Source organism: Accipiter gentilis, chromosome W, assembly GCF_929443795.1.
Source record: "Accipiter gentilis chromosome W, bAccGen1.1, whole genome shotgun sequence".
Taxonomy (NCBI): Eukaryota; Metazoa; Chordata; class Aves; order Accipitriformes; family Accipitridae; genus Astur; species Astur gentilis.
In genome coordinates this window covers 11,596,940-11,616,705 of record NC_064918.1, presented here as the reverse complement: position 1 = coordinate 11,616,705, position 19,766 = coordinate 11,596,940, and the positions used below count along the sequence as shown (strand labels likewise).

The following is a 19,766-nucleotide window of genomic DNA, read 5'->3' as shown; positions in this document are numbered from 1 at the left end:
TTGTGGTGAATGGAGTTAAATCCAGTTGGCAGCAGGTCACAAGTGGTGTTCCCCAGGGCTCAGTGTTGGGCCCGGTTCTGTTTAATATCTTTATCAATGATTTGGATTAAGGGGATTGAGTGCACCCTCAACAAGTTTGCAGATGACACCAAGTTGGGAGGCAGGGTCGATCTGTTGGAGGATAGGAAGGCTCTACAGAGGGATCTGGACAGGCTGGATCAATGGGCTCAGGCCAATTGTATGAAGTTCAACAAGGCCAAGTGCCAGGTCCTGCACTTGGGTCACAGCAACCCCATGCAGCGCTACAGGCTTAGGGAAGAGTGGCTGGAAAGCTGCCTGGCAGAAAAAGGACCTGGGGGTGCTGGTTGACAGCCGGCTGAATATGAGGCAGCAGTGTGCCCAGGTGGCCAATAAGGCCAATGGCATCCTGGCCTGCATCAGAAATAGTGTGGCCAGCAGGAGCAGGGAGGTGACTGTTATGATGGTTGGACTCAATAATCTTGAAGGTCCTTCCCAACCTAAATGATTCTATGATATCCAGGATCTGAATACCATACTGAAACAATCACAAATACCGCTTCTTAAAAGAATTCTGCAATACCAAGGATAAAGAGTAAGACAGACAGACCACCACTTTCTTTTTACTTTAAAAGAGCTGAAAGCAAAGATCAGACAGTCCAGTCACTGTGTATACCATCTCCCCAAAGAGAGCCTGGGAGGAATTTGTGACATACAGAAAATCTCAGACTGCAGGACAGCCTGACTTCCAAGCCCACCGATCAGACAGGCCCATGAACCAACACCAGACTTCAGTCTTACCAGACCCCTCAAAAAGGCCCTTATGTTTTAGCTTCTGCATGAAGACAACTTGCAAATTCTACCCTTCAGAGGAAACTCTTATTTACAATTGTCATAACCATCCTTCAAAAAGGGTTTGACAGGCCACTCTCCGCTTTCAACATCTAAGAGCAAGTACAACAGTCTCCCCACTTGCACAGAAGAAAACAAGATGCAAAGGTAATTCATTGTCTCCCCCAAAACCTTCTCTATAACAGTTAACACTACAACTAGAGCCAAGAAAGATGAGCAGAACATACTCTATGATGGAGTTATTTTTCCTTATGAACTTCAAGGAGAAAAGGCCTAGACTGAATGCCTAAAAAAAGTTCTTATCTTTCAGCCTGATCTTTTTTAGTGAAAGGATAATTTTTCACAGAGCTCCTTTAACAGACATTTAGGCAAGAGACATTTGCTTGACTGCCTTCCTTTTGGAGTCTTAACTCTCATCTTTGACAAATCTCACATCACTGGATTTGAACTGTGGGACTGTTGTTCTGGAATAATGCTGGCCCTCAAGTAACAACATTGCACAATTAGGACATGGCTTATAGCAACAAATACAAAAGCAACACAAAGCCAAGCAACATCCAAATACCTGCTGTTGTCTACATACATGGATTATGATCCAACATTCGGAATGATGGTATTTTGTCTTCCCAAGCAACCGTTACACATGATGAGGCCCTGCTTTCCTGGGGATGGCTGAACATCTGCCTGCCAATAGGAAGTAGTGAATTAATTCCTTGTTTTGCTTTGCTTGCACAGTTTGTTTTAGCTATTAAACTGTCTATCCCAACCCAGGAGTTTTCTTACTTTTACCCTTCATATTCCCTCCCCCATCCCACTGGAGGGGGAGTGAGCAAGCAGCTGTGTGGTGCTTAGCTGCCAGCTGGGGTTAAACCACAACAGTTAAACTAAATATTTGACTAGAGGAGGGAAAAAAAAAAAAAAGCAGCATAGATCTAGAAACAATTACTCTCTCAAATTTCCACAATGAACTTGCCTACACACACACCCCAGCAGGAAAACAAGAACAGATCACTGCTTTCCAATCTATCAAGTTTCTACAGAAAGAACCACCAAACAAATGGATTTAGAAAGCAACAGCTAAACACAGAAGTTTGAATTTTAACCTGAAGAAAAAAATACTATGACCACTATAGGTAAAAATCATCTAGCCATTTCTAAGCAGAGCACAGCATTATTAAGATTCTTGTAAGTATTTACCCATGTTCTCTTGTGGATCCAAATGTACAGTGGTACATTTGAAGGTAGTATCTTTACATTGTCTCTCTAGATTAACCACATCTCCCAAGTATAGACAGCTAGTGCTCTCAGTTTTAAAAAAGAAACAAGCATTTATTTTGACAGGGCTATGGAAAAAAAAAATCTCTTCTTTTTCCAAGAATGTTAAGTTTTGAACTAGAAACAGCTTTGAATATAGCATGTTGCTTCAACTAATACACTCTTTTTTTACTTCCCTGACAAATAAGGAACACTGACTAAAAAATTGCTTAAATGCCAAAGTCTAAGACTGGCAATCCATAGTTGCATGCAAGTAGTTTTCCTATGTTCTAGTGTTAACTACTAGTTAAGTTAAATCTTCATCTGTCACGTTAAAAACATATTCAGTTTTCCTCACAGGTCAGGCAGACATTGAACTTTCTCATTTCTCCTCACCTGTATTTAAGAGCGCCGATCGCACATTAAGCTTTCCTATTTTGTAATGCAAAAATAATCCACATACAAATAAAGTGGGATTAAAGCATGATTCAGTTTCTGAACCTTAAAAAAAAAAAGCACAAAAGACAAAGAAAAATGAACTAAGCAGTTAACCATGACAGAACCTGCCCAGTAGAAATCTGTACCTTGGAGGCCCATTTCACGTGCTCCACAGAAAAGGGCCTGCTAAAAGCACAGCCACAGCAACCTTGAACCACAAACCTGAACCTTCAGTGAGTTTTCCAGCATCAGCTGGAACTGATGGGAGAGTTGAATTTGGTGGCTGTATACAACAAGTGTCCAGGTTTGGATATGACACTAACCTTCACCGTAAGTGTTGGACAGCATGCCCACTCTCAATTTCTTCAAACTAGAAAGGAATTAAGACAAATACCATTTATGAGCTTCAGTTGCTGTATTTATACTAATGACCCTGCTTTCACAGAAGTTGCTCAACAACTTAAACTTCTGAAACTTCTTAAAAGGTGAAGTGTGTTCTCCTACTTACTTTTGCATTAGAAACTCTAAATGCATCAAGTCTGATCTTACATGGTTTTGCTAAAGGAAAAAAAAAAAAGTGAGATGGTAGGGTCACCACATTTGGGGGGAAAAAAACCCCACTATTCAAATTTAAGTCTTTATTGAAAAATTCCAGACTCAGTGAATTGATGCTTTGTTTGATAAGCCTCTGGCTGACCCTTTTACTAACAACAGGGCAGGCTTCAGCAGAATCATGCTTGCAGTACTAGTGGATTAAACCATTTGGGATGCTCAGCTCTTTCAGGGACCTGCAGTCCAGGTAATTGAGACTAGCAGGAGTGCTCCAAGGCCCTCGCTGAAGTGAACCTGAGAACCAGTTTCACTGAGCAGCAGCAGGTCCTAGGTGAACTTAAAGCACATTGGTTTCAGATAATTTAATAGTTAAAAAATGCAATCCACAAACTCAATGCCTTGTTTACAAGATGGCTTTAATAATGAGCATTTGCCTTAGCTAAAGTAGCAGAGAAACATGCAGCTTCCTAAAACAAAGCCCTAATAAGAATCAGCACAACCTAGGCCCCAGGTTCAAATTCTCTATAAAGCTTTAAACATGAATCAAGTCTTCAGTTTCAAACTACTGCCAAGTTGCAAGCTGCAGGCATTAAACGCAGTTCCTCTGGGTTATTAGATATCATACAGACCATTAATTGCTTGCTTATAAAAAAATGTGGTAAGTTAACCCATATAGTAGGTCAGTACCTACCATAAAAGAAAGGTAGTAGGCTAGTCCTACCTGACCTGTCTACTGTTGACTGCTGAACTAACCAGTTGTCAATTGCTCAGAATTGTTCCTAATAGTTTGGCCATTTGCTAGGTTTCTACCAGTTTGGTACTTCACCCCTCGTGCTGTAAAAGCCCAGTAGGCTGCTTTAGCTAGGAAATTTTTTTATTATCTTTTTTTTGCTTTTACTTTCCTCACTGTTTTCTTCAGCAACTTAGACCCCTCACTTTCGTTATATAGTCACAGAAGCCTTTCAAATGTTGCCTTTATATCTGCTATAGAGTAATGATTATAAAGTGTTTTGCATATTGCAGCATTTTGTATTCTATTACTTCTGTAGTAGCTGACTTCAATAATTTCTTCACTTGGTAAGTGAAACTGACAACATTATATTCCTGAAGCTTTATAAAAATGCTGCTTTGGGGCAAGAGTTCGATCTATACATGAAGTAAAAGTGCCATAAACAATTTTCTAATTCTTCATCTACCACATTAAAGTATTATTGTAATTTTAACCACAACTGAAGAATACACAGTGGTTTGTAATTCAAAGGCTAATGCAGAGCAAATTGTGTTAATTATAAACAAATCAGTAACTATTTTCTGCACTAACAGGTTTCTAGAAATCCAATGCAATCCAGACAATTCAATCATTCAGTTCTCATTACTTCAGCAGGACACCAACATAACAATGTCATAAATCACAACTAGCTAAGTACTTAAAACTAATATTAAAGTCGCTTCCAAAAAGCGGCCTTTTTCAGCTGTATACAGTACCACATGCTTGGTGAGAGTCCATGAAGTTTAGTTTAGCTACACTGAAATGCCCTACTTCTGCATCTATTTGCTATATATGACTGAGTATACTTGAATGGGGTGCTGGAAAAAAACAAACACTATGGAAAAAGGAATTACTACATTCCATCCATTTGTTTCCATCATTTTCCAGACTCCTCCTATGACAGAATGACAAACTAGAAGGAACTTTTTAATAAAGCAGAAGCAACTAAAGTTACTTAGCATTGATGCAAGTATATAAAATTCCAGATGTAAAGGTAAACAAATGCACACTGTGGTTGTGTAACTTGAACAACATTTAATACCCATCTCAGTTTCCAATGGACTAGCTCAAAAATTTTATTTCTAAAAAAAGTGTCTTTAGCTTTATATAATCTTGGTGTACTACAGTCTGTCTTGACTTCTGTATGCTTCAAATTCAGTAGATTGAGACAATTCCCCCCCCCTTTTTGGGGAGAGGTAGAGCCAACTATAGTCCTACCAGTTTTTAAACGCTTTATGCATTCCCTAGAAGAAAATCTGCAAGAATAATTCACATTACAAAATAAGCAACCAGAGATTGGTAGTCTGAAATCATCAGAATTGTAATGAACGGGTTAACTTTGTTCATGAAATCGCACATGGGGGTAGAGACATTCTCCACAATTACCCCTAAAAGTCTTACTGCTAATCTTGACCTTTGGTCCGTGTATTTTAGATAAAAGTTGTAGCCCTTGTTCAAAGCAGAATAGAATCAATTCGGCTAATGGTGTTAAAACAACAATATGATAATTTACTTACATACTAATCGGGAAGGGGGAAGACACACATTGTGATTAAACGAATGCTTTGTGTAAAAAAAAAAAAAAAACAAACAAGAAAAGCAGGGCTTGCCTAAATGTTGCGTAAAAGTCACGAGGGAAAAAAAATAACAAATATAACTTACTAGATAAGGAAGAGAAAGACAACAGCTATAATTTACTAGATAAGGGGATTAACTCTACCACCACTACATATCTCCACAACAAAAGACATTCTACATCAAAAAGACACTTCCCCTTGAGAAGATAGACCGAATCCGCCCAATAATGAACCTACACGAACAAAGGAAAAAAAGAGAGAAACAAGACAAGGTGAAGATTGACAAGGGAGGGGTGCATAAACTGTATAAAAGGAATGTAACTATAACAGAAAGTTGCGAGCTTGTGGCAGAGCACTGCCTGCCCGGCCGCCCAGCGCTGTTTTGCTCTTTTATCGCTTGCTAATAAATTCGACCTTTTTTATTCACTACAAATTGGCTCCTCCAATTTGTCACAAGCGTCTATAACAAATTTGGTGCCGTGACTCGGATCCAGGTTCTTTGGTGCGGGCCTTCGCAAGCGGGGAGGTGCCCTATCCCTGGATAGCCCCGTCTTGAGAAGGTGCTGCCACCACACCCTGGACCCAGGAACCCCTTTAAATTACGATAACTGAGCAAAAGAACCTGCAGGACCCCTTAAATTTGGTGCACGAAGACCAAGCGAAGACCCCAGGAGCGGGTGAGTATATAAGTTGTGAGCCGTTTGGTTGGGGTGGTTATCCCGAGGTGCGACTGTGTGAGAGGTCTCTCCGATATCACACGAGTGTGGACCCTCCAGTAGTGCAGTTCTCGTAGCCCGCGAGGGAGCGAGTCACGACCGAGGGGAAGTGAGTGTGTGTCTGGATAAGGGCACCTCGGAAGATGGGACAGAGGAAAAGCAAGCCCTCTGGATCCATGGGGACGGGGAAGAAAGATAAGTTACCAGGCATACCCCCTGATAGTCCCTTAGGCCTGATGATAAGATATTGGGACAGTTCACCAAAGAGAAAAGATAAGTCTAAAGAAAAAAATTATTAATTATTGTATTGAGATTTGGGGTGGGAAACCTCTCAACAATCCTCATATACTCTGGCCCGTGTTCAGGTCTTCTGAGGATTGGATATGTCAAGCTCTGAATGTATATGTGAACCAAAAAGAACCTTTTAAGTTTAGAAGAAAGTGAATATGCCAGCCTCTGGATAATATCCTCGGCTAGAAATTATATTTTTGCCTTAACCGAAAAGAAAAAGACGAAGGGACCCCCACGCGAACAGTGGGCCCCAACTAACCAACCCTCCCCACCCCCGTATGTCCCAGCTCCGAATCCCCCGCCATCCCCGAATCCATCACCCTCTCCATCCCCACCCCGAATATATCCACAATTACCCACTCACCCAACCCCTTCTGCCCCGGTAAAAACAGAGGAGATGAAAAATCAAAATAGGACTCGGAAAGACCAAAAAAAATGACACATTTATTGCCCCTAAGAGAAGTTGCCATGGGGGGAAATCAAGGTGGAGTAGGATTTGTATCGGTACCCATAAATTCTGGGGACGTCCGAGAATTTAAGAAAGAAATGAGAAGTTTACTTGAGGACCCTCTAAGGGTCTCTGAAAGACTAAATCAATTTTTAGACCCTAGTGTTTGCACCTGGGATGAAATTCAGGCTATCTTAAGAATACTCTTCACATCTGAAGAAAGGGATATTATTAGGAGATCACAGATGAGACACTGGGACCAAAGACATCAACATAGGCCCCAGGGAGATGTGAAATAGCCCCTACAGAAACCAAGTTGGAACCGTCAGGTTGCGGGAGATAGACAGAGTGTGAGTGATTTGAAAGACATGGTGATTTGAAGAGTGCGGGAAACGGTTCCCGGAGGTCAGGATGTAAATGGAGCCTTTGGTGAGTGTCAGAGGGGATATGAAGCTCTGACTGACTAGCTGGAAAGGTTGGAGAGAGGTTTGCAGTTGTGTTCTGGAGTTAGCCCTGGTGCAGCCATGGGTCAAGCCCTGCTGAGGACACGGTTTGTGGCTGGATCGTAAGTGGACATAAGAGAGAAATTAGACAAGTTAAAAGACTGGCAAAACAAAGGGTTAAATGAGTTGTTGAGAGACTCAGGGGGTGTATGTACGTGGAGATGAGGAAAGCCGATTGGACTGGAAAGTAGAGAAGCAGGAGTTGAATGCTATTGTTGTGAGAAGAGAGGGCACTTGAAGCAGAGTTGTGGAAGGAAACAGTAGGATGAACAAATGTTTGGAGGTGAATGGGGGGGTCAGGGGCTCTGCTTATTGGGGACTGGAACATCTACGGAGCCCCGAGTGGAATTGAAGTTGAGTCCCCAACGGGAGGGAGTGCAGTTTTTGGTGGATGCAGGGGCCGAAGGATCCACCGTTCAAGGGCTGCCCTCCGGCTACACCCTTGCTGGGAACACCGTGAATATTGTAGGTGCAAAAGGGAAACCTCTTGAGGCCCTTGGTGATTTACTCTGGCTCCCTGGGGCGGAATACGGTTTGTTAAGAAGGGGTTTGGTTTTGAAACTGAACTTGAGCGTTTAGGGTCAGGGAGAGGAGTCCGGCTCCGTACGGTCGCGGTGGAGCCGGCGCTGCAGTGGCAGCGGACAACGTCCTTTGTTGCAGCAGCAGCGGCAGCAGCGGCGGCGGCAGCAGCGGCAGCCCCCGCCCCCGGCAACGGCCGCCGCCTCTCCTCGCGCCGCGGGGCTGTAATGGAAGTCAACTCTGTAAACAGCCAAAGAGAGTGGGGCTTTCTGTGCGACTGCTGTATCGCTATCGATGAAAACAATTAAGATGGACTGTGCTACCACAAGGGTTCACAGAGTCACCAAATCTATTTGGACAAACTTTAGAGAAAATTTTACAAGATTTCATTTCTACCCAGAGAAGTCAAGTTATTACATTATGTGGATGATCTATTAATAACAGGAGAAACTAAAGAAGGAACCCAAGAAACGACTATGAAATTGTAAAACCCCCACAAACTAAAAAGAAAATTCGACAAATATTGGGATTACTAAGATATTGTAAACCATGACTTAAAAACTACAGTGAAAAGGTGAAATTAACTAATAACCAACTTAAATGGTCTACAAAAGATGATCAAAAATTACAGAAAATAAAAAGGGCATTAATACAGACACCTGTATTAAGCCTCACAAAAAAAAAAAAAAAAAAAAAAAGAGAAGAATCAGAGAAAATAATTTGTCAAATAGAGAGACCCAGGAAACAGCCCTGAGGACTCAGATCACCAAAAGTAACATAGTAATCTTCTTTATGTTCCTATATAATAGTTCTAAGAGTAAAATATGTTACTCTGCTGTAAAACTTCTGTGACAAGGAATTGTGTTTTGCCTCTGAATATTTAAAGTTGCCAATAAACTATTCCTGTTGGCAGGTTAATAAGAATATAAACACTATACAGTCCTGTGTTAATACCTAATTGTGTTTATAGGCAAAATTCAAAGACTTTACTAAACTATCTGAAAAGTAATACTCATTTCAAGTTGTTAAAAATGTATAACTTTTAAACTAGTTACTTGCTTCTTACTTGATTTGAAAAAGGACTGTAAGCGATTAAGGTAAAAACCAATTCATATGGCTGTTATAGGTTGTCTCACAGGTATTTATAACAGCATCTTTTTTCAAATACTTTAATAGTTGTTGTAGTACATATTTTAAAAATATTTCATTAAATTTAAGACAAATGAAAATTTATATATACACAAAACTACTTAACTTGTCAATAATGAATGTGAAACAGTGTCTATTAAAGAGTTACTTATGGAATATTGAAACTATTGATTCAGATAGAGGCCCACATTTCGTTTCCAAAGTAGTAAAAGAAGCTCTAGCCCCCTTTGGAACTAAATGGGAGTTCCATACCACTTGGCATCCACAAAGCTCCGGGAAAGTCGAACGAATGAATGGAGAAATAAAGAAACAATTAACTAAGTTAATGATAGAAACCAAAATGTCATGGGTAAAATGCTTGCCAATTGCTTTATTAAATATTCGGACTCAGCCCCGAGCGGATACTGGAATTTCCCCATTTGAAATGTTATATGGCATGCCCTATGATATGGAATGCCCAGTCAATTACCCTACTTTAGATGAAGATAGTATTAACCCTTATATTGTTCAGCTGATGAAAAGGAGAGAGCGATTGCAGAAGAAGGGAATGGTGGTACAGAGGCCACCCCTAGATATATCCATACATTCAGTAAAACCAGGTGATATGGTATTAATCAGAGCCTGGAAAGAATCCTCTCTCACTCCTAGGTGGGAGGGGCCCTTTCTTGTTTTGCTTACCACAGAAACTGCTATCTGGACTGCAGAATGAGGATGGACGCACGCCTCGCGAATTAAAGGACCTTTACCCGGAGATCAGTGGGAAGTAGCAAAGACTTCAGAGGACTTAAAACTAGTGTTAAGGAAGAAAAAGGAGCTGCATGAATGAAGGAATCCTTTTGGAAGAACGGTAAAGCCTAGTTAATACCAGTGGTTCCAGGTATCCCCTGAAGATAATTTGCAAGTGGTGAACTTTGCTCCTTGGCGTACAGAATGGATACCTCATCAAACCGGCGGAACTGATATATATATATATATATATTAACAGGAACTCCTCAGTACTTACCTTTTTGTTGTGGAGACTGAAGTCCCTAGACCACCGGAATATTTTAGCAGGATTCCGTGTTTAAAACATAGTAACCACAACCATTGGAGTTGGGTGTTTTGTAACTGTGTAAGGTACGGTCAGAAATTATATTGTAGTTCTAGAAGGAGATATTATTATTGTATGAAGTGTCAAGAGTACCAATTCCCCCGTGGAGGCCAATTGAATAGAGTGAAAATTAATAGACTAATTTGTGGGTGGGAATTATTAGTACCCGAAACCTGGGAAGTATATGAGAACGATTGGCCTAAAACTATAAGGCGGGGTGCTATCAGATTCGCGTGGAAGCGAGCTAGACATATCACTAGAATGGTTTCTGCTCTTAAATAAAATTTGTGTAAGGAATGCTGGTGGACACACTGTAGCAACAGCCACCCATTCAGGGACGGCTGTACACAGTGTACCCAAAGGAGAAGGGGACTAAACACGTCAGCCTTATAGGGTGGGGGGGGGGGTAGCTACAGGAAATCCCTAACCAACCCAAAGCTCCTATGACCCTGAGTCCTGCAAGTGTCTTGTCATTTCCAGGTAATATAAAAGATTCTGCACAGTTCCTGAGAAGGAGCTAAATCCTATAAAGGCTTTGCAGGTGGAAAACGCGCCCTTAAGAAATACGACTGCTGCCGAGAAGATGAGAAACCTCGCTGCTCCAGGCACCGGAGTAGGCGAAGTAGGCAGAGGCGTACGGAAAAGGGAATGTGAGTACACCGTGAGATCATTGGCGGGTAATGGCAAGAAACAGACACTTTGAGAGGAGGAATGGACTCTGGGAACCCGACCGGGTATGCCCTGGCAAAGAGATAATCGGGAATTGACATTGACACCTATTGGTATTCCTTGGGGAACTCCACCAGCAATCCGTGTTTGGATAATGTTGCTATGGTATTTGCTTGTTGGGCCTATGGTATCTGGCAATATCAGCCATCAACCCTTCAAATGGTCACTAATACAATTAGAACACTCAGTTGTCATACAAAACAGAAATTACCCCAGGTGCTCCCTCTTTTATGGCCCACTTAAGTTCCCTAGTAAGGTCATACCATGGATGGGCCCCCATGGATGAGAGTACTCGAAAATATACAGTGCAGTGTAAAGCCTTTTATATGTGTCCAGCTAACAATCCAGGAAAAGAATATTGCAATCACCCAGCTGAATATTACTGTGCATATTGGGGCTGTGAAACAATAGCATCAGAATGGGCACCGGGGGGGGGGGGGAAGACCAATTTTTAACTGTGGGATGGGGACCATCAGGATGTCAAAAACCCACCTATGGGCCTCAAGGTTCGGTTCGGGGAGGCACATGTTGGCATATTTATCTTAACATTTCGAAACCTGAAGATCTAGGATGGACTATAGGGAGAACTTGGGGAATCAGGTTTTGGGAACCAGGCACGGATACAGGGGGAATAATTTTAATAAGAAAAGAGCCGGTACCCAATGAACCCTCTGTTGTGGGACCGAATCCGGTCATAGCAGAGAAAGAAGATAGTAACAGTATTGTACATATTGTCACAATCTTTCCTAACATAAACGTCACTGAAAATAACACCCCGGGCGTATCAACAAAAATCAAACCCTTGACTCTCGCACCTGGAGTCGGCCCATTGTGGGATATGCTTCAAGCCAGTTATCGAGTATTGAATGCCACCTACCCTAATATAACTGAGCATTGTTGGTTATGTTATGACATTCGACCACCCTTTTATGAAGCTATTGGGGTGGACAGTAGATTTAAGAAGGCCGACGGAACAAATCCAGCTCAGTGCTTGTGGAATAAAGAATCTGGACGTAAGCAAGGGATAACAATGTCCCAAGTATCAGGAAAAGGAAAGTGTATAGGAAATGTCCCAAAAGACAAACGGCACCTGTGTAACACAACTCGCAAATCAGGAGAAATAACAGCTGAGTGGTTAATTCCTGCAGATAATACTAAGTGGATTTGTTCCCAAACTGGGGTGACACCTTGTATATCCCTAAAGGTTTTTAATTGGACAACTGAATATTGTATACAAGTAGCTGTGATACCTAGGCTTATTTATCATCCTGAACATTTTGTTTATGATTTTCAAACTACTCAGGCCCATCACATACAAAAACGTGAGCCCTTTACAGCCCTCACCGTGGCAACCCTCATGGCAGTCGGAGTTGCTGGAGCTGGTACAGGAATAACGTCCCTTGTACAACAAAATCAAAAATTTCAATCCTTAAGGGTAGCAGTCGACGAGGATTTAGCTGGGATAGAAAAGGCCATGACAGCCCTAGAACAGTCTCTCAGGTCTTTATCAGAAGTAGAATTACAAAACAGACGGGGCTTGGATCTAATGTTCATGCAGCAGGGGGGGTTATGTGCAGCCATACGGGAGGAGTGTTGTGTATATGTTGACCATACTGGAGTAGTTAGAGATACAATGGCCAAGCTACGGGAGGGGTTAGAAAAACGGAAAAAACCTGGGAAGCACAACAGAGCTGGTATGAGTCTATGTTTAATTATTTACCCTGGTTAACCACCCTATTATCAACTATTACAGGACCTCTTATTTTATTGATCTTATTTTTGACTTTTGGACCATGCATTTTCAATAAGTTGATCGCTATTGTTAAAGGGCGTTTGGAAACTACACACTTAATGCTACTACGAAAGCAATATGAACAAATCGGGGACGGAGGAATTACTCCTATCCTCGAGCGGGCAAAAGAAGCATTGGATCGATTTAATGAACAAAATCAGGATAAAATAGAAAAGGGGGGATTGTAATGAACGGGTTAACTTTGTTCATGAAATCGCACATGGGGGTAGAGACATTCTCCACAATTACCCCTAAAAGTCTTACTGCTAATCTTGACCTTTGGTCCGTATATTTTAGATAAAAGTTGTAGCCCTTGTTCAAAGCAGAATAGAATCAATTCGGCTAATGGTGTTAAAACAACAATATGATAATTTACTTACATACTAATGGGGAAGGGGGAAGACACACATTGTGATTAAACGAATGCTTTGTGTAAAAAAAAAAAAAAAAACAAACAAGAAAAGCAGGGCTTGCCTAAATGTTGCGTAAAAGTCACGAGGGAAAAAAAATAACAAATATAACTTACTAGATAAGGAAGAGAAAGACAACAGCTATAATTTACTAGATAAGGGGATTAACTCTACCACCACTACATATCTCCACAACAAAAGACATTCTACATCAAAAAGACACTTCCCCTTGAGAAGATGGACCGAATCCGCCCAATAATGAACCTACACGAACAAAGGAAAAAAAGAGAGAAACAAGACAAGGTGAAGATTGACAAGGGAGGGGTGCATAAACTGTATAAAAGGAATGTAACTATAACAGAAAGTTGCGAGCTTGTGGCAGAGCACTGCCTGCCCGGCCGCCCAGCGCTGTTTTGCTCTTTTATCGCTTGCTAATAAATTCGACCTTTTTTATTCACTACAAATTGGCTCCTCCAATTTGTCACAAGCGTCTATAACAAGAATGATGAAAAGCTTCACGGTACCACTTCATTCATTAAATAAGTTTCCATTTAAAGATACTATCTTCAAATGTACCACTGTACCATTTGGATCCACAAAAGAACACAGGAATAAATACTTAACCCAATTCTTGCTACTTTTTAGAATAGCTCAACTTTTTTTTTTTTAATTTAAGAAAACTCAAGGACTTCTAAATTTAAGAAAAAAAGACTGCTGAGTTATCTGATTTCATTTAAAAATTAGAATTCAGTTGAACTTTTTCTTTCTGCTACCTTCCTTGCATCTGTAAAAATCCTAGTGTTTTGAAAATATTTAAGTAACCTCTTCTAATGAGAGGCATCTGGATTTAAGTACAAGCCTCTAAAACAGAAATCTAAGAACAAAATGCCTGGCTAGTTTCCAAAAGTGTACCTTGGGGCAGTGGTGTGAAATTCACAAACCCAAAAGGCTAACAGTTAGGAAAGGTAATTCAAAAGTGATACAAAAAAATACATCTTTCACCATTTAATGTAGAAGAAGGTAAAGAGGTTTTTCTGTAATTAAAAAAACATTTATCAAGTTTGAGGTAAAATAGTATATTACCCAAGAGAGAATTTTAAGAAACATGAAAACTTTAATGCACAGATTAAAAACAGCTGGTGCTGTAAGCATCTAAATTGGGGGGGGGGGGGGGGGGGGGGGGGGGGGCTGCTTACACACACACCCCACACGCAGTTCTGTGGGTTTTGTTTTTGTGTGCAAGAACATACAAGCTCCAACTTGTGAGATATGTTCATCTGATTCGTGTTAATATAAACAATGCTAGGGCCGCATAATAAAATGTGACCCTCACTGTCTATGTAATCTTTAACCATTTTGTCGATCCTTGTATAACCGCAGGCCGGGAGGAGACAGATGATACGTACATAGTTCATTCTCTTTTTGCCAACCCAAAACCGGTTCTGTTGTTAACTATCCTAGAAGAGAACTGAGGCATTTGGATGTGTATTTGGCCTCAGGGATTGCAGTGCTTGGGATCTTGATGGGCCATTTGTTGTATTTGTTGGGGGGGAGGTGTCTGTTGTGGACTTGTTTGGGTTCTGGTGATCGCGGCTGGTGCTGTGCAAGGTGTCGGCTGTTACACAGGGTGTCTGCCGTCTGGCGCGAATAGTGGGGAGCCTGGTCAGAGATAAGTTTCTAAGCACCCACACAACCAGGAGATGGAGAAGGACACGCCTAGTATGAATATGTAACGAACATTAGACTATAAAAGAAGCTGTCTTGTTTTTCACGGCACGGGTCTTGGTAGAGCAGAAGCTCCTGGCGTGCCCAGCGCTGTTTGCTTGCCTTTATTCATTTAATAAATTGTTAATTTTGTTTGGAATTCTGTTTGGGACAAAATTCATTTACAACAAACTGAAGATCTCCTACCTGTTGGGAGATACTCCTTCCTGACCAGCCTGGCTCAGTATGTTGTTGGTGCCCTATATTAAAGATGAGTTCACATTGTGCCTGTTTCAGAGAAGGCAATACCCTGCTAACAGGATACCTTTTCTCTACCCAGATACCAGTTTTCAAGAAAGTTGTATGAGCTTCACATTTCTGAGATGACCATCCCTGCCAATTTGTTGCAGTGGTCCAAAAGAGCCAAAACTTGTTTCAAACCTCCAACTCCTTGCTTTCCCTCCCCACTCCAAATAAAGGCACATAAAATAGTCACAGTAGAGTATCAACTGTAGTCGACACTGAATCATTTTCTTCCAATTAAGACCAAAATGAACATAACTTTTCATTTGACAAGACATCTTCAAAGGTAATTAAAACTGTATATGAAGTGCTAATTTTGTTGACCTTCCCTAAACACCCTCTGACAGTGCGAAGTTAGCAGTTGCATCTCAATTGTGCTATCAAACAAAAAAATAGGACTCAGGAAGTTATTAGCTTTATCTATTATTGGGACATTAAGTTCTCTTAGTTTATATAAGGACAACAGCAATGCTTGCTCTGTATAGGTTTTCCGAGAGTGAAATAAGCAGTTGTAAGTGTCCTTGAAATTATTTCAGGACACACGGTAGCTTTCAGTATTAGTTGACTGGATCATTCATTTTTGTAACCAGCCATATTTAGATGCCAATCCCAATAACCAGGTCAGAGGAAATTCAAATTGCTGTCATTTCTGGTAAGCAAACTGTTTGTAGGGACTTAGGAAAATGACTAGTATTTTTATTTAACTTATAGCTGGTAACTGCAAGTGTTAGAAATCCAATAGTCTCTTTAAATCTCATGAAGGCAAACAAAATTGTTCCCTGTGTAACTCAATACATGGAATTTATTGATGCAACACTTTTTTAAAAAGTGCTGGGTCATTTTGGGGCATTTTTCTTTCCCAATATTAGAAATCTCTCATTTTATAGGACTCCAATCTCCCTTCTGAACTAAAGACTCTGAAAACCTGTACAACAGCATTCAGAGCACTTAATCACACTTTTCAGAATAGTTCAGAATTAGAATACCAATTATGATAGTCAGATGTGTTTAAATACAGTTATCAACAGATTTAAGACTCATTTGTAAGTGTATAAGAGCATTTGCCACAAGATATATTAAAAATAACCACCTGGAGCAAGCAAGCATAACATGTATGTAGAGATGTGTGATGGGTTGACCCTGGCTCAACACCAGGTGCCCACCAAAGCCGTTCTATCACTCCCCCATCCTCAGCTGGATAGGGGAGAGAAAATATAACAAAAGGCTCGCGGGTCGAGATAAGGACAGGAGAGATCATTCACTATTACCGTCACGGGCAAAACAGACTCAATTTGCAAAATTAACTCAATTTATTACAAATCAACCAGAGCAAGGTAATGAGAAGTAAAATGAAATCTCAGAACACCTTCCCACCACCCCTCCCTTCTTCCCGGGCACAACTACCCTCCCGGATTTCACCACCAAGCCCCCCCAGCGGCACAGGGGGACAGGGATGGGGTTTATGGTCATCACACGTTATTTTCTGCCGCTTCACCTCCTCAGGACGAGGGCTGATCACACTCTTCCCCTGCTCCAGCGTGGGGTCCCACCCACGGGAGACAGTCCTCCACGAACTCCTCCAACGTGGGCCATTCCCACGGGCTGCAGTTCTTCACGAACTGCTCCAGCATGGGTCCATTCCACGGTGTGCAGTCCTTCAGGAGCACACTGCTCCAGCGCGGGTCCCCCACAGGGTCACAAGTCCTGCCAGAAAACCTGCTCCGTGGGCTCCTCTCTCCACAGATCCGCAGGTCCTGCCAGGAGCCTGCTCCAGCGCGGGGTTCCCACGGGGTCACAGCCTCCTTCGGGAACCCACCTGCTCCGGCGTGGGGTCCTCCACGGGCTACAGGTGGATATCTGCTCCACCGTGGACCTCCCTGGACTGCAGGGGGACAGCCTGCCTCACCAGGGTCTTCACCACGGGCTGCAGGGGAATCTTCGCTCCGGCGCCTGGAGCATCTCCTCCCCCTCCTTCTGCACTGACCTTGGTGTCCGCAGGCTTGTTTCTCTTACATGTTCTCACTCCTCACTCCGGCGGCAGTGTCTCCCCGTCCCAACCTTTTTTTCCTTCTTAAAAATGTTATCACAGAGGCGTTACCACTATCACTGATTGGCTCGGCCTTGGCCAGCGGCGGGTCCATCTTAGAGCCAGCTAGTATGGGGTCGCTCTCTCTCAAACACAGGGGAAGCTTCCAGCAGCTTCTTACAGAAGCCACCCCTGTAACCCCCCCCCCCCCCCCGCTACCAAAACCTTGCCAAACAAAACCAATACACATTTAATCTTTTACAGATCTATTAAATACTCTTTCAAGAGTGTTTGCCCTTGCTCTCCATCTCTCCCCCATCTGTTCTGCTTTTCTACTGTCTAGACTGTTTATTCACCTCGCCCATCTCTATTTGCACAGAGAGAGAATTCAGGAATTCTGACCTTGCAACCTTTAATAGTGTTTGTATAGTACAACTCACTTGGTGTGTCCAAAAAAAATAAAAAGCCACAGAAGTATTTAGGCCACAGCTGCTCCGGGCCTCTGTTTTCTATTAAAAGTGTCAGACAGCCAGTTTTGATATTCAGATATTCTGCTTCTTGAATTATGCTATGATTTATATAGCATATCATTGTGACGGTCTGACAAATTCAATGTCTCAAACATCCGCTAAAAGAGCTTTGGTGGACAAAATGACCTCTGTAAAAATGCTGGAGTTTTGTGAACAGGACAATGTGGACAGAGGAGAGGGCCCCAGGGAGGGTGGGAACGCACTTCTCCAAAGCCCCAATTCCTTATCTGAAGTGACCAGGAGAAGGAACACAATTTATGCCTTCCTGGAGGAAGAAGGCCCCATGGAAGTTGGGACTGTGCTTCTATCTTAAGTGGTCATGCCAGCAGGAAAAGAGAGGCAACTCCACAATGAACACCCCTCCCCCCAAAGCTCACTAACCGATTCCAGTGAACCCCAGGTGTGGGAACTGCGCATGTTGAGATCATCAACTAACACACTATAAAAGAGGAGAGAACGAATCCTCAGTGCGCACCCTCTGGAACTGGATCTCTACGCTGGCTGGACCAACGCTGGACCCGGGACTGGTGAAACCCCTCTCTCCTCTCTTTCTTTCTCTCACTCTCTCCCTCTTTTCCTTCTCTCTTTTCCACAGTCTCTACACCTCATCCTTTGAAACATAAACCGTTGACCAAGTCTGAGACTAAGAGTGGACCTAGCCGCCCCTGAGCTCCTCTTTGAGAAGGAGTCCAGAAAGCAAGGGGGTCTGCTCTGAACCTCGTGACTCAACGGGAGGGCTCTCCTGATACATTTCATGTTCCTTTTTCCATTTCATTTTCCTGTACTTCCCTCCTCTTCTCAAATAGCGGCTTAGTGACATGTTGCAAGGTTCATATTAACAAATTCATGTGCACTTGGACAAAGTTAGCTAGGTTGAATAAATGTTGGTTGTTGTTTGAACTCCCCTGGTGTCATTTCACCTTAATTCTGACAAAGGAAATCCACGAAACTGAGTCGCTCCAACTTTGGGACGCGACAATCATATATGATATGGTTTCTATCATATTTTAATATATATTGGTGTATGCCAATGATTCATCTTCAGCCTCCTTAAATATGGAACAAATCCTGTTTAATTAGAGGCCCAAAGGCACACATGCAGTGTTGCTTGTGCATTAAGACAGAAAATGCAGTAAGTCACTTAATACATAAACACACTGATTGCAACAGCCAAGTTCAGGTCTGCTCTCCTGTCTCAGTGATCATGCACAACTGATTAAGCCTACAATGATCATTATTTGTGCTATACTAAAATCTGAAGCTTTCAAGTAGAGATGTCAGTTATCTTCCAAGAACTTGCAAACATCTCTTCTGCCCACAACTGGTAGGCAAACAAGCCCAGGTACAGCTTCCCAAATCTAAGCCTCCAATATTGCCCTGAAATTGAATTTTTGTATTTAAGATAACCAGCATCTGGACATCTGAAGATCTGTGACAAATTACAAAGGCACCATGCCCCTCTGCTGGTATGGGCTCCCTCATGCCACAACACTGCCACTCCACAAGCCAGATCTAGGGTCACCTGAGCTTGAGCCCGTGCAATATAACATCATCAGGTGAGCTAAGCTTTTCCTATACACTTCTGCTTTCACTCTTTGCTGCTACCCCAATAGCAGTCTTTCACACGAGCCTCAATTCCTACCCTGCTCTCTGTATGGCTGTTCTGCATGACTGAGCTCCCACACCAGATTCATGACTGCTTCAAATCATGACCTTCAGAATAAATTGAGCATCACCCTGGGTAGCAGCAGTAGGGACTCGCTGCACATCCAAGGACAGTGTCTGGTCTGTTCCTCAGAGACCAGTAGTCTTGGGACCAGCTTCTTAAGTCTCCCCAGGAGAAGCAAGGACACAGGGAACACAGAGTGCCACTAATCTCAGGAAGCAAAAAACATCATGATCCCAAGCTGCCCGCAAAGGATATGGCACAGAGAGGGAAGGATGCTTTGCAGCACTCTGCTAAAGAAGTGATCTCTGTCTACAGTAGAGAGGGTAAGAGTCTCCTGAACCTTCATCTAACATATTTACTGAGAATGCTGTTAGCTCAGAGTTTGAGGGAAAAAAAATTGAGACCAGAGTCATAGCAAAATGCAAAT

At 42.2% G+C, this 19,766-nt stretch overlaps 2 protein-coding genes across 6 annotated transcripts in view; one reads left to right on the top strand and one right to left on the bottom strand.

Annotated features, from left to right (window-relative positions):
• The window catches only part of LOC126035313 (uncharacterized), a 289,711-nt gene that overhangs the window by 165,120 nt on the left and 104,825 nt on the right, over nucleotides 1–19,766 (top strand). The gene's annotated exons all lie outside the window — the stretch shown is intronic.
• LOC126035293 (NAD kinase 2, mitochondrial-like) overlaps nucleotides 1–19,766 on the bottom strand; it is a 74,108-nt gene that overhangs the window by 50,032 nt on the left and 4,310 nt on the right. Inside the window, exons 1-2 of one of the 5 annotated variants that reach the window (XM_049793729.1) lie at nucleotides 2,886–2,915; nucleotides 1,454–1,554 (exon numbers count right to left, since the gene is read on the bottom strand). The exons of 3 other annotated variants lie outside the window; for them this stretch is intronic. The gene's annotated coding sequence lies outside the window, so the exon portion shown is untranslated. Of the gene's footprint in view, nucleotides 1–1,453; nucleotides 1,555–2,885; nucleotides 2,916–19,766 lie in introns of those variants that run through there. One more of the 5 variants, XM_049793728.1, reaches the window with a different exon arrangement.